The 15,531-nt window shown below is 44.8% G+C and overlaps 1 long non-coding RNA gene and 1 other non-coding gene across 2 annotated transcripts in view; one reads left to right on the top strand and one right to left on the bottom strand.

Annotated features, from left to right (window-relative positions):
• Positions 1-15,531, bottom strand: part of LOC140187386 (uncharacterized) — a 92,339-nt gene that overhangs the window by 50,525 nt on the left and 26,283 nt on the right. The window lies entirely within an intron of this gene.
• trnaq-uug (transfer RNA glutamine (anticodon UUG)) lies at positions 691-762 on the top strand. The gene has a single exon. It is a non-coding gene; the product is annotated as a tRNA-Gln (tRNA).

Here is a 15,531-nt window from a genome sequence, read left to right as displayed (position 1 = left end):
CAGCAAAAAATCATCAGCACCCTCAGCCGAGCACTCAAGCGTGCAGCAAAGCATCAATAAAGACACAGACCTGCAGTAACTATATGTTCACCCGGTAATTCAACATACCACAGGCTCTCTCTCTCTCCCTAATAAGGGAAAAAGAGGCGTCCCCATTTCACAGCGAGAGGGAAGACATAACAAACAACTCGCTATTCTACAATGTTAAAGGTCTGTTGTGTCTCTTTTTCTGAGCTCTGTGCCCGCAGAGTCAGTACCAAAAAGGCGCAGCTCTCCGAGCACACAACCCCCAGCAGCTAACCGCTGCTCCAAGTGTTCTGTGTTTTCCCATGATGCTTCAGTCAGGGGCACCAGCCTTCAATCAGCATGTCCCCAGAGCCACGAGATCCTGGAACCGCGAAGGCGCACTTGTCTTCCTGGCCGTGTCCATGGGATATCAAAAAGTGGCCGGTCATGAGGTCCTAAGAGTGGGCGCTTTTCCCGCAAAATATCAAATTCAGAGTGTAACCCCAGGTCAGGGTCTTCAAAAGAAACCCCCACACTCTGTGAAGGAAAAAAAGAGATATCAAAGCTGCTTCTAAAGATGCAAGCAAAGGAGTGGCCGTTTGGCGCCATATTAACTCTGCCCCAGTTTCAATGTGGCAAGAAATCACCTCCTTCTACACAGATAAATAGGTGGTTTATAGCAGTGGTTCCATGGTGTAATGGTTAGCACTCTGGACTTTGAATCCAGCGATCTGAGTTCAAATCTCGGTGGAACCTTGCAATGAACCTGAGCTGTTCTTTGTGGAGCAGATTCAATGGGTCAAATGGCCTAATTCTGCCCCTATATCTTCTGGCCTATATATTATAATAAAGAAGCATCTGGAAAGCCTTCAAATTATGAAGGAAATAAATTAATGTCACTTAGGGTCAGAGGACTCTTGAGGGAGAGTTCAAAGTATGGGTTATGAACCTTGTCCTTTCATTTACTTGTGGTCCTGGTGGAGCTTCAAAGCCCCAGTTGGCAAGGTTTATTCCCCCACAGTATTACAGTAGTGGTTGTGTGACTGCAAACAACATGCTTCCTGCTCATAAACAGGAGTGAAATTATTTTCTGCATGCAGTTCAGGATCTTCATTGGCAGAAGGTTCACAATAGTAAAAAGGGCTATTGTGCCTCAATGAAGGGTGAATAATTTAAAAAACGTTGAAAGGTACATAGTCTTTAATAAAATGACTGATATATTTTGCCAGCATTTGTTCTCTAGGGGCATACATAAACAACAACTTGTAATATGTTGAGAGAGTTGCGGTTCCTCTGTAACATATCCCAGCATCAGTCAAAGATGATAGGACAGACAAGAAAGAGGAAAAGTTAGGGAAACATATTAGCAAGTATGGAAATGAAGCACCTTCAATTACTCCAAAAGACTGAGGTTTGGTAAAATACTGAAAGGCTTTTATTTGCTGTACAATATGACCTCCACAGTGAGTGTCTGCCCCCGGACTGAGGGGGAGGGGCAAGGCGAACACCTTTATACAGGACTCTGTGGGAGGAGCCACAGGGGCAGTCAGCAGAGGGGTGTGTCCAGACAGGTAACCGAGTTTCAACATATATACATGGTTTACCACATTCACCCCTCCTTTTTTTAAAAAGAGTCCCGCGGGGTGAAGTGACTGACAATATTTACAAGAAGTATATTTACAGGTTAAGTCTATCAGGCGGTCGAGTCCGTCGCTGTGACCTACGTAGCACCGGCGATGGTGGTTGTGCTGGCTCCGGCCTGACTTCAGGTGACAGCACGTTAGGCGTCGGTAATCCCTCGTGCGTGTGCGTTGCGCCCGGTATGGGAGTATCGTGAGGTGTCTGGAAAGGGTTTGGGGTGCACGGTGTGTCGTAGGTACATACATTGGTGGGTACGGGGTCAATAGTCACCATGGAGTGTTCAGGGTAGGGGCCCGGAGCTCCTGCGGGCGCAGGTCGCGGATGGAGACCGTGTCCTCCCGCCCATCAGGTAAAACCACGTAGGCATACTGGGGGTTCGCATGAAGTAAATGAACCCTCTCGACTATCGGGGAGTATTTATTGCTCCTCGCATGTTTCCGGAGCAGCACTGGCCCCGGGGACGTCAGCCAAGATGGTAGGGTGGTTCCAGTGGTCGATTTTCTGGGAAAAGAAAAGAGCCGCTCATGAGGGGTGGCATTGGTGGCCGTGCATAACAGGGAGCGGATGGAGTGGAGTGCCTCGGGAAGGACCTCCTGCCAGCGGGAGACCGGCAGTCCCTTTGACCTGAGGGCTAAGAGTGCGGCTTTCCACACTGTGCCATTCTCCTTCTCCACCTGTCCATTCCCTCGGGGATTATAGCTCGTGGTCCTACTAGTTGCAATTCCCCTAGCCAGTAGATATTGGCGCAGCTCGTCACTCATAAACGAGGACCCTCACTGTGGATATAGCATGGGTATCCGAACAGAGTGAAGAGCTTGCGCAGGGCTTTTATAACTGACGTGGTAGTAGTGTCGGGGCAGGGGATGGCGAAGGGGAACCGCAAGTACTCGTCAATTACGTCAAGAAAGTACACATTGCGGTCGGTGGAGGGAAGGGGGCCCTTAAAGTCAACACTCAGTCGCTCAAAGGGGCGAGTGGCCTTGATGAGTGGTGCCTTTTCGGGTCGGTAGAAGTGCGGTTTGCACTCTGCGCAGACTTGGCAGTCCCTGGTCATCATCCTGATCTCCTCAAGGGAGTAAGGCAGGTTCTGGGCTTTCACGAAGTGGAAAAGCCGGGTGACTCCCGGATGGCAAAGGTCTACATGTAGGGCGAATAGCCGGTCGATCTGCGCGCTGGCGCATGTTCCCCGGGATAGGGCATCGGAGGGCTCGTTGAGCTTCCCAGGCCGGTACATGATGTCATAGTTGTAGGTGGAGAGTTCGATTCTCCACTTCAGAATTTTAACATTTTTGATTTTGCTCCGCTGCTGATTATTAAACATGAATGCGACTGAGCGCTGGTCAGTTAGCAGGGTGAACCTTTTGCCGGCAAGATAGTGCCTCCAGTGCCTTATAGCTTCCACTATAGCCTGGGCCTCTTTCTCTACCGCAGAGTGCCGAATTTCAGGGCCTTGAAGGGTACGGGAGAAGAACGCCACTGGTCTTCCTGCCTGGTTGAGGGTAGCAGCCAGCGCAAAGTCGGAGGCGTCACTCTCTACTTGGAAGGGAATGGCCTCATCCACCGCATGCATTGCTACTTTGGCAATGTCCCCTTTTATGCGGCTGAAGGCCGCGCAGGCCTCGGCAGAGAGGGGGAATGTGGTGGACTTGACCAGGGGGCGGGCCTTGTCTGCATAGTTAGAGACCCATTGGGCGTAATATGAAAAGAAGCCCAGGCACCTTTTGAGGGCTCTGAGGGTATTGGCAAGAGGGAGTTCCAACAAGGGACGCATACGGTTGGGGTCAGGGCCAATGACTCCATTCTCCACGACACACCCAAGGATAGCAAGTCGGGTGGTCCCAAATATACACTTGTCCTTGTTACAGGTGAGGTTGAAAGATTTGGCCGCTTGGAGAAATTTTTGGAGGTTGTTGTCGTGATCCTGCTGGTCATGACCGCAGATGGTGATGTTATCCAGATATGGGAATGTGGCCTTCAGTTGGCACTGGTCCACCATCTGGTCCATTGCCCTCTGGAAGACAGATACACCATTCGTGACACCAAAGGGGATGCGCAGGAATTGATAAAGCCTGCTGTCCGCCTCGAAGGCAGTGTAAGGGCGGTCCTCCCGGCGGGTGGGGAGCTGATGGTAAGCGGATTTTAGGTCTATGGTCGAGTACACCTTGTACTGTGCTATCTGATTGACCATATCCGCGATGCGGGGTAGAGGGTACGCGTCGAGCTGCGTGAACCTATTGATGGTCTGGCTATAGTCCACGACCATCCTATTCTTCTCCCCGTTCCAAACAACCACCACCTGCGCTCTCCAAGGACTTGTGCTTGCCTCAATGACCCCCTCCCTGAGCAGCCGCTGCACCTCCGACTTAATGAAGGCTCTGTCCCCCGCGCTGTACCTCCTGCTATTAGTTGCCACAGGTTTACAGTCGGGGGTCAGGTTGGCGAACAGCGGTGGGGGAGGGATCCTGAGGGTGGAGAGGCTGCAAGTGGTGTCGGTGGTGCGGCAGTTGGCATGGTGTTGGGTGGGATGAGCGGGTCGGTGTGTGTGGGTGGTCAGTAGCGGGGTACGTGACATATCTCTACAAAACAGGGGATTTATGACAGTAATTGGCAGGAGGGGCCCATCATACTTCACTGTCACGCTTTTCAGGTGGCTCTGGAAGTCCAACCCCAACAGCACAGGGGCACACAGTTGAGGCAAGACCAGTAACGTAAAGACCCGATATTCTGTGCCCTGCACCACTAGTGTCGCTACACAACCCCCCCGGACGTCTGTTGTATGCGACCTGGAGGCCATGGTGACCCTCCGACTTACCGGCCGTATCATGAGTCCACAATGCTGCATCGTGTCCAGGTGGATAAAACTCTCCATGCTGCCTGTGTCAAACAGGCAGCATGTCCTGTGCCCCTCCACCAGGATGTCCATCATTGACCTTGCGAGCTGGTGGGGAGTGCTTTGGTCGAGGGTCACAGAAGCCAGGGTTGAGTCGCTGTCTTGGTCTGGCGTGGTGGGGTGCCCCGTGAGCACCCGTTGGTCGTAGGTGGTGGGAGGTGGCGCCGACCAAGATGGCCACCCCCATGTCTCGCACGTGGTGGTGGCGTGCAGGGAAGATGGCGACCCCCACGTCTCACACGTGGTGGCACTGTGCAGGGAAGATGGCGACCCCCACGTCTCACACGTGGTGGCACTGTGCAGGGAAGATGGCGGCCCCCATGTCTCGCACGTGGTGACAGTGTGCAGGGAAGATGGCGACCCCCACGTCTCGCACGCGGCGCTGCTCGATCCCACTCGCAGTTTTGACTTACAGACCTTGGTGAAGTGGCCCTTCTTTCCGCAGCTGGAGCAGGTAGCTTGTCGGGCCGGGCAGCGTTTCCGGGGGTGCTTCTCCAGTCCGCGGACTCACGACTGGCGGCAGCCGAGGTCGATTCGCCGGCAGGTTGCGGGGTCTGCAGCACCCACGAGGCCATCGGGGGATCGCGTGCCTGGAGAGCCTCGGAGTTATGCAGAGCGGCCTCCAACGTATCAGCCAGCTCCATCGCCGGACTTAGAGTAAGATCGGCTTTTTCCAGCAGCCGCTGGCGCACGTACACTGACCTGGTCCCCGTGACAAAGGCGTCTCTCACTAGGAGTTCTGCATGCTGCGCTGCCGTCAGCTCCTGGCAATTGCAGGCTCGCACGCGCGTCCGTAGGGCCTGGACGAACTGAGCACTTGATTCCCCGGGGCGTTGTTGCCGTGTCGCTAAACGGTGCCGAGCATAGACGCTGTTTATCAGCCGCAGGCATTGTCTTTTGAGTGCGTTCATTGCGTCGTCGTAGTTCGGCTGGTCTCTGATCAGCGAGTAGACCTGTGGACTGACCCTGGAGAGTAGAACGCTGCACTTCGCTACGGGGTCGGTTGCTTTAATCTCCTCTAGATACGCTTTGAAGCAGGCCAGCCAGAGTTCGAAAGTGTTTCCAGCTTCAGGTGTTTGCAGATTGAGGTCTAATTTTTCTGGTCTCAGGGCCTGTTCCATGTTTTAAAACATACAGCGAATAAAATTGAAGCACCTTCAATTACTCCAAAAGACTGAGGTTTGGTAAAATACTGAAAGGCTTTTATTCGCCGTACAATACGACCTCCACAGTGAGTGTCTGTCCCCGGACTGAGGGGGAGGGGCAAGGCGAACACCTTTATACAGGATTCTGTGGGAGGAGCCACAGGGGCAGTCAGCAGAGGGGTGTGTCCAGACAGGTAACCCAGTTACAACATATATACATGATTTACCACAGGAAAGAATACCAGAGTAAGAAGTAATTGAGCTATAATCTTAACTATATTTTTGATCAGTGATTATAGCTCCATTTGGTTTGGATTGTATTCAGACCTTTGTATGCCAATATTTTTCATCTGAACTCTACATCTTCCCTTAAACAAACTATTTGGTTGTGTTGTCAAGAAAAATAATGCATGGTGGCAGTGGTAGTGAAAGATCCTTCTAGTTTATTAAAAGGCCATGTGGCTGACTGCATCCACACTGAGTACATTATCCTAAAGCAGTGCGACCTTTACTGTTTAACCTGGACATGTCTTCCACATTGCCCTTTTCTATTATGAGCATAGTAAATATATTGAAGCAGCGTCTGATGGAGGAGATTATAGCTGATGTTTTAATTATTCACTCTGTGAATTATATTGTTCACTGTGTTGAAGTGTTATGTTATTTGCTAATAGTCTGCCTGTAAACAATGATGTTTGGCATGGTCATTATTGTTGTCTCTGCTGCAGGGAAATTCAGTAAACTGTAAAATGGTGGGGGGATTCTGTTCCAGCTTGTCCCAATGAATATCTATTTCTTGGGCAGGCATCCATCTGTGTATTTCCTTATACGCCTAAGAGTCGTCAATCAAAGTGCTTTTTGGTATGCGGGAATTCAGGACTCACATTTGTGTGTTAAAATGAACTACTGTTACTCGGCGTCATGATTACAGCTCTTGCAGGCACTGTGACTATTAAATTTAGCCACCACTGAAAGCTATTATGTAAATCGGTGGGCACTGAGAAATGGAATGGCAATGCGGACAAGGCAGCTTCTCATATCCTTGCTTCTGATGAAGAGTGGGTGCCATAATAGCACATCGAGCAGTTCTTCTGTCTCACAGCTCCAACCACCCAGCTTTAATCTGAACTCTGCTGTTGTCGGTGTGGAGTTTGCACTTTCTCTTTGTCACTCAATCAATTTCCCTTGAGTTCTCTAGCTCCCTACCACTTATGAATAATGAATTGGGAGAGTAATTGGCAACTGTAAAATAGCTCTCAAAGTGGGTTGGTGGCAGGGGAATTAGGGGAGATTTGCATAGCAGATGCATCATGCTTATACCCTTTGACAGGTGCCCTTATCATGAATTTCTCTTTGGCAGGAGATTTTACTCACATTTGCAGACTGGAGAGGATCTTTCCTATGTTCAGAGTTATTTAGTGGCGAGATCACCAACAGTCATAGGCTCATATGATGGTATGCTCTTACCTAATCTGTTCAATAGACAATAGACAATAGGTGCAGGAGTAGGCCATTCGGCCCTTCGAGCCAGCACCGCCATTCACTGTGATCATGTCTGATCATCCACAATCAGTACCCCGTTCCTGCCTTCTCCCCATATCCCTTGACTTCGCTATCTTTAAGAACTCTATCTAACTCTTTCTTGAAAGCATCCAGAGAATTGGCCTCCACTGCCTTCTGAGGCAGAGCATTCCAGAGATCCACAACTCCCTGGGTGAAAAAGTTCACATCACAATTGCCACTCCTCCCACAGACTCTCTGTACCTTATGGTCTTTCTCATTTCAGATGTGTAGAAAATGCTGGAAGCAGTCATCAAACCAAGCAATGTCATAGGACAGAGAAAGAACTGTCCTTACACAGAAACAAAAAAATTTACTGCGCATTACAGGCCCTTTGGCCGACCATGTAACCTAATCTAGAAACTGCCTAAGATTTCTCTAGCCCTCTGTTTTTCCAAGCTCCATGTACCTACCTAAGTGGCTCTTAAAAGACCCATTGAATCCGCTTCCACCATCGCTACTGGCAGTGCATTCCATGCGCCCACCACTCTCTGTGTGAAAAAGTTACCCCTGACATCCCCTTGATATCTGTTTCCATGCTCCTTAAAACTATGCCCTCTCATGTTAGCAATTTCAGCCTTGGAAAAAAGCCTCTGGCTACCCACATGATCAATGTCCCTCATCACCTTATACACCTCTATCAGGTCACCTCTCATTCTCCGTCAGTCCAAGGAAAAAGGCCAAGTACACTCAACCTATTCTCATAGGTACCTCCTGCAATCCAGGCGACATCCTTGTGAATCACCTCTGCGCTCTCTCTCTCTATAGTATCCACATCCATCCTGTAGTGAGGAGACCAGAACTGAATAAGGTGGTCTTATTTAAAATATTGTCTTTATTTCACTCTTCACGAATGTTGATTGACCTACTGGGCACTTGGACACATTTTCACAAACAAGAGAAAATCTGCTGATGCTGGAAATCCGAGCAACTCACATAAAATGCTGGAGGAACTCTGCAGGCCAGGCAACATCTGTGGAAAAAAGTACAGTGGATGTTTCGGGCCTGATGAATTTTTTTCTGGTTTTGTTTTAGATTCGTTGATGAGGAGTAGATATGTCTGTGAGGAGACTGAACAACACGGAAAACGAGTGGGTAAATAGAATTGCATTGACTCAATAAGGAGATAGAGAAATAGGATGAGGAACATGTATACAAATGTAGATTATAGTGATGCTGAGATGCTTGAGCCATTGTTCGGCCTACCTAAGCACCTGCATATGACCTTTAAGATCAAAACTGGTTGCCTAGCGACAGTGCACATGCTTCCCACTACCATCATATCAATGGTGTCTGTGCAGTTACCTCAGGGGTGTTTAGTTCCGGCCACTGCCGCACGTTGTGAGATGACACATTCTGAAGACAATGGACCCAGGCTCCAAGCTGCTAGCAAATAGTCTTCATGGTCATCAGCAACCAATTCCAATCCAGGCTAGCAACTGTCCGCCACTGGATGGTGCACTGACTGAAAAGAGCAGGGAAGGCATATGAATGCAGAAGGCAGACATGAAAAAGATGTCTTGGTTTTGTTTGAAGAAGACATTTTCCATGTTGCACTGCTTTTTTTCTATATAACTAAAGATTTTTTTTTAAAAAGTACAGGAATAGCCACAAGAGAGCTTTGGAGATTTGTGTTTCTCCTCATCCTCAACCCATTACAGTTAGAAGCTAGTGACTAAATCTGCTCACAAGCAATCATGGTACACCAGCCAGCCAATGCCACACTTCCAACAGGACACAGCCAAAATCCATTCACTCCCTGATATGTACTTCCATGGAAGTTCAGACTGCTACCGTCATGGGAGATGGGTTGCAGTGTACAAAGGGGTTTGTAGGGCATTAATATAGACTGGCAACTTGGCCTTCAAGATTCATCCTCCCATCTCTACCATAGAGATGATTACATACTGTATGATTACCTCCATGGCATGATAAATCATTATTTTGTGGTTTGGAGTTTATTTTGATCCAGCTTTTTTTAGCCTAGCGGAGAGGGCTACAGAGGGTAGGATTAGGATCTGTTAATGATCAGGCAGTTGGGGTTTAGCTACTCAGTGTGAATTTGGGTAAGTTGACCAAGGATAGCCTGAGCAAAAGTTTGCACCCTCGCTTTCTCTTCTACCTCCTTGTCCTCTTCCACCGGAAGCTCCTGCTCTTCGGATGCTTAGTTGTCTCCTTATGGAGTGCAGCTGATGTTCCCTTGTATCCTGCAACAGCATTGCTATTAGGGTATGTAAAATGTTTCATCCTACAAACCTTGAAGAAGTGCCAAACTTGAAGATCTAAGAGCATACATAGTGCCTGAATAGGTTTGCTGATTACCTGGTACAATGGATAAAGTTTTCACAGTGTGTGTGAAGATAATGAGAGACACTATTCTTGCCCAAGAGCTCCATTAATTTACATAGAACCCAAAATGTAATATCACATCTAAGCATTCAGAAGCAACATTTGATTCAGAGTAATGTGAAGGGCTTTTAAAAGTGGTAATGGCAGGCATTAGCAAAGGATTTTCTGAAGGAAAATATAAAATATGTAAAAGGGGCACATAGCTGGTGTAATGGATGCACACCATTTTCCATGCATTTATACTGTTGATGGTTGGATAATATCAACTTGAAAATTAGCCCTGCTTTGTCGTTCCCTTCTAAACTTGAGTTGCCTGCTTATTATTCAGTAGATGATACTCCGATTTACTTCTAATAATTTGAAGGTCTGGTAGAGTAAAGACCACACGAGGTTAAATCAACCCATCAATGCTGAAAGGAAGTGTAAGAGCATGAGTGGCAGTGCAAATGAACCACATCACTAGTCTGTGTTGTCTGGGTCGGAAAGAACACAGACATCCTTAAAGCATGCTTATCTTCAGCTTTGCCCATACATTATTATATATCTTTCTCTGCAATGTTCTTAATCGGTACTTCGGGGCGGGGGGGCGGAGGCAACTAACTGCAATGATTCGACCTCCAACTTTGTTCCTTTTAATTCTGAAATACAGAGACATAAGGCCAGGGAATGTATCAGTGCTTATCCATTGGTCATGTTGTACAGGATGTCAGCATTAATGAAATTTTATGACACACGGCTGTGATCAGCTTTTGCTTCATTATTTATCTCTGTTGCTTTTGGCGCTGCTCTAATGGTTATATTTCATTTGCCTTTAAATGCCAACATGACAAAGAATAAGAGCTGCCTCGTAGAAAGCCAGCAAATTGTATCAGTGCATAAATTTAATTAACAAGCTTAGGGCTCGGGTAATGAAGAACAGCAATGCAGAGCATTCAATATCTCATCTGTTTTGCAGTGGTTTCCAAACTCAGGGAATATCCATTATGTTTCTCATAACAGCAGATGCTGGCAAGTACAAATTCAGTCTCGAGCTATTCATGGATAACTGCCGTTGTACAGAGCTTTTGACGGGTGCCATTTATTTTGAAAAAGTGCCATCCTTGCATAGCTGATTAGTTTATGCACGATTTGTAAAAATAATGTAATTTCATCTGAAGCATATGACTAAAAATTGTTTTACCCTTCACCTATTGACCAAAGTGAAGCAGGTCTTGTGATGAAGTCTGCTTAATTCTTTATTAGTAATCAAAGAAAACTCTGTTAAATTGACTATTGATTCTTCCTGGCTGCTTGCAAAGTAGTTTTTGAAAAATCCCACATTATTTTTCAATTGAATGTGATAATTTATTAATAAATTGATAATATACAACTTATTTTCCCTTGTCATGCATTCTTGAGCAATGATGATGAAATGTTACTCAGAATAATTGATTGCTGAGATTTAGCTACAATAATATATCAAGGGTACAGTACATGGAAGAGCTAAGAGACTGACTGCTCTTATTTCACGAATGCCTTTCTAACCTGAAACAGCATGATGTTTGTGAATCTGTTTTAGGAAGTCATTCTTAAGAATAAGCTGACATTGTAAAGTGTGATTATAAGCTTAAATTTTGCTCACTATTACATTAGCACAGAGAAGAGCCTGCCTATCTCAGGAACTAATGAATTAAGAAACATTAGAAAACTAGCATAGCAACTAGTAATCCAGAGGCTTGGACCAAATTCCAGAGTCATGAATATCCATCCATGGGCACCTGGGTAGCGTAGCTGTTAGTGTAGCACTACTATTACAACTCCGGATGACCTCAATCCTGGCATCTACTGTGAGGAGTTTGTATGCTCCCCCTGCAGAATGTGTGGATTTTCTCCAGGTGCTCCAGTTTCCTCCCACAGTCCAAAGACATACTGGTTGATAGGTTAATTGGTTAGTGTAAATTGTCCCATGATTAGGTTAGGATTAAATTTGGGGTTGTCTGGGGTTGCTGGGTGGTGCGGCCTTGTAGGGCCAGAAGGGCCGATTCCGTGCTGTAAGTAACTAAGGAATGTTGATTGTTAAGTGAATAATCTGGTATAAAATACTGCTTTCACTAATTATGATCTGTGGAAAATTGATGGGAAAATTAAAGCGGAGAATGGGATTGCTCTGTATGCTAGTGTAGACTGAGAGGCTGAATATCGTCCTTCAATATAGTAAGGAAGTACAGAAAGGAACGTTGAGGTGATTGAAGCTCATAAACATGATCAGAATTAATGCATTACCTATGAGCATTCATTTCAAACTATATTTGTGCAGACCATCAGATTATTTTCTTGTACAGAAAACCATTAAGACCTTCTAGGGCAGGTTCTTAAGCACCACATTCTGAATCAGAATCAGAATCCTTTATTATTGCCAAGTATGTGGACACATGCAGGGAATTTGATGCCGGTTTCCCTGAGCTCTCGCTGTTCTGGGGTTGATTTGGCACTTACAACCTGCTCCGCTTTGTGGGGCAGCAATTGGCAATGGATAGTCAGTCTCTGTGTCTGTTACATATTTGCACTGGTGGGAATTTAAGCAACAGTCTGGGGGAAGGACATTCTGTACCATTACATTACATCCGTTAATTTCCTATGTAGGTGTAGGGAGATGGTTATTACCCTAAACTACATGTACACTTTATTCAAACCAAAGATAACCTTACACAATGAAATTCTTACTTAAAACATTGTAAAAAAAAATGTTTGTTGTTATATCAGTAATTTATATGGTACAATATCAACTCGGACTTGTTTAACTGCTTAATTTTACAAAGAAAATATCACTCATTAACCATAAAATAACATTCTGAACACTTGACCAATGAAATATGGATTTTAAAATCAACTCTTAATTGCAAACAAAACTTTGCATTTGACAAGGAAGTGAATTCACTTTGAAGCTATCGGGGAGAATTCCCATAAGCTCTTCAACTCGTTCATCATAATTTCAGCAAAAGAGCAATGGAATTCTAACCTAAAACAGCATATTGAAATTCCCGTTGCATCTCTAAAATTTCCATGGCCTTTGCACAGCAGGTATCTTGTGAAAATGAACCCACAGAAAATACTGTTGCATTTATTTTAAATTTTATTTTATCTTGCTTTCAACTTAAGTAAAATAAGATCAAGTGTTCTACAAGAGTATTAATGTAAAATTGTTTTTGAGGCAAAGAAGGTGATTTTTATCTGGGTTAATGTAACCTTGGTCAATAAAGCTTTTTTAAATGATAGGATGGATGAGACCGAGAACTTCTAGAAAAGGAATTAAGAGTTTTGGAATGGGTTGTCCGACTGGAGGAGGTATTCAGAATCAAAATCAGAATCAGAATTAGTTTGAATATCACCGGCATATGTCAGGGTAGGATATGGCAAAAATAGCAAAGGGAAAGGGTGGCATGGTAGCTTAGTGGTTAGCACAGTTCTTACAGTACAGGCAACCTGGGTTCAATTCGTCCCATTGCCTGTAAGGAGCTTGTATGTTCTCTCTGTGACCGCTGTGTTTCCTCTGGGTGCTCTAGTTTCCTTCCGCGATATTGTTTGTTAGGTTAATTGGTCATTGTAAATTGTCCCATGACTAGACCAGGATTAAATCGGGGGATTGCTGGGCGGCACAACTCAAAGTCCTATTCTGCACGGTATCTCAATCAATCAACCAATCAATCAATCAATAAATAAATAAATAAACAAATAAACAAACAAACAAACAAATAAATAAATAAATGCATTTTGATCATAAATTTAAAAGACTATGGACAAAATGCTGGTAACTGGAATAGCATTGATGGATAATTGATATTAGTATAGACATAGTTCACTGAAGGGCTTGTTCATGGCTCTACTAAACAAAGAATTTAAAATCTCTGCCATGGGCATTTATGATCCGATGCAATTTGTTAGAGTGATTTTTGGGTTTGGGACATATACATTTAGCAATTGATTTTGGCTACCACTCTTCACATCTGAAAATATATTGTGCATTTAATTTGGAGTGCAGCTCTGAACAATAGGCTCCTAAAAGCTGTGAATCCCAGTCGAGACAATGCTGATTAAAATTCATTTGGTTATCTGTGGTGTGGATGCAAATTAGGAGGTGTGAAGGTTGTATGTGGTTCCAAGGAAAGCATTGTCCATACTTTGTAAATATGGAATTGTCCTTTGATGTTTGGCACATAAAATATCGAGCCCCAGATTGGGCTAGCCAGACCTCTCGACTAAATATGATGTCTGCCGGACCTTGTTTTGTCGAGTAAAGAAGCTGCTTCGTATTTACCAGTAATTTTCTCTAGTGACTTCATTTACACAACAACATAGTTCACTGAGGAGGGAGTGAATGGGACACAATGTGGAATAGGACACATACAATTTAATTTTGAATGAATTATAAATAACATAGGGCAGAGCATGAGAGACCTGCTGTAAAAGCACAGTTTAAAGAAGCACAGGTGATATGAAGACAACAAAAATAAAGGTGATGGGGAAGTAGATCTCTTCAGTGTGTATATGAAAGCTGACTACATCTACACATAACGTTTAATGCTGTATGTGGATGAAGAGCTAGAGCAGGATAAAGGTCAGTCATCATGGAGCCCTGAAATAATGGTGGAAGAGTAGCCATTGTTTGAAAAGTTCTGTCTACGACAGAATTGTTAAGAGCAGCATCAAACAAATGTGGTCACACTCAACTCAGCAGTGAACTAACTGCTGAAAAAAGACTATGATAAGTTGTATTAAATTTAGTGGAAAATGAGAAGGTTGATGCTTCTTGGTCTTAGTTACAGTGAATATATGACTTCAGTTATTGCTATTTAAGTGCTATACAAAAGAGAAAGTCATGATCCTGACCTGGAGCTGGAGAAATACGGGCACTGATTCGCCAGAAAAGAAACAGATTATAGATGAAGCAACAATTCACAGGATAGTAGGTCTTATTTGAGTGCTGTCACAGGAAGAATATTAATGGTCATTTTGAAACGTAGCTCTGGAGGAGGAAATCATTTATCCCCTCTTCCAGACCACGGAAGCTGTATTTCAGAATGGATAACAATCGTCAGAAGAAAAAAATAATAAAACAAGGGAAGTGCAAATTACAGTGTCCTGTTTTGGCCCATGGTATCACAAGATGCCTCTGTTCACTTTGATATCCCCAGGGAGAAATAGCTTACTGGTACAATTTAAGTTTAAAAATTAAAACAGTGAATACCAAGTTAGTGAACACTTAAAAGGGTTTGTATGCAGTATGGAAAATTCTGACAGGGTAGAGATATGGGAGGATAAAGTGACCTGATGGTTAATGCAACAATTGTTCTCCTTTTTTTTCCTTTTATGTCTGTTTCTCCATGTGGCATTTAATAAGGCACCTAAATGTCTAGGTAACTTCTTGGATGAATAAGCAGCAGAGATTATAAATCAGTATTTTAAGAGCATGCTTAAGTAGGAATCCATTATTAGTGCTGCAGAGTGTTAAATGTAGTGTGGCCTAATTGTGTAGTCCATGAGTTATTCAATTATAATTTAAATTTAAAATGACAATATTCCAATAATAATTGCATAATTATCTTTACTTTCTTGATTGAGTTGCTGTCTATTATGAGCATTGGCTCCTGTTGAAGCTTGCAACAGTCTTTTTAATGAAACAAGTACTGAGAAGTTAAAAATAATGACCTAGGGGGGAGGAGAGAGAGCAGCGCGCCGTGCATGCGCAGCCCTCCGGTGAAAAATGATATCGTATCCATTAAATAGGGACCGTGGACAATTCTGATTTGATGGAGATGGACGTGAAAACACAGAGGAACATCTGGAGAAATTTCTGAAATGCTCGTTCTCTGCTGTCGTTACTGCGCGGTCGGGAATCTTCCGGAGGGAAGGCCTCCCTGGCTTTGCCTGCTGTTGGCGACCAAGATTGAGGTCGAATTGTTC

Source organism: Mobula birostris, chromosome 24 (genome assembly GCF_030028105.1).
Source record: "Mobula birostris isolate sMobBir1 chromosome 24, sMobBir1.hap1, whole genome shotgun sequence".
In the NCBI taxonomy this organism is placed as follows: domain Eukaryota; kingdom Metazoa; phylum Chordata; class Chondrichthyes; order Myliobatiformes; family Myliobatidae; genus Mobula; species Mobula birostris.
The sequence above is the reverse complement of the archived record's forward strand: the minus strand, read 5'-3'. Positions and strand labels throughout refer to the sequence as shown.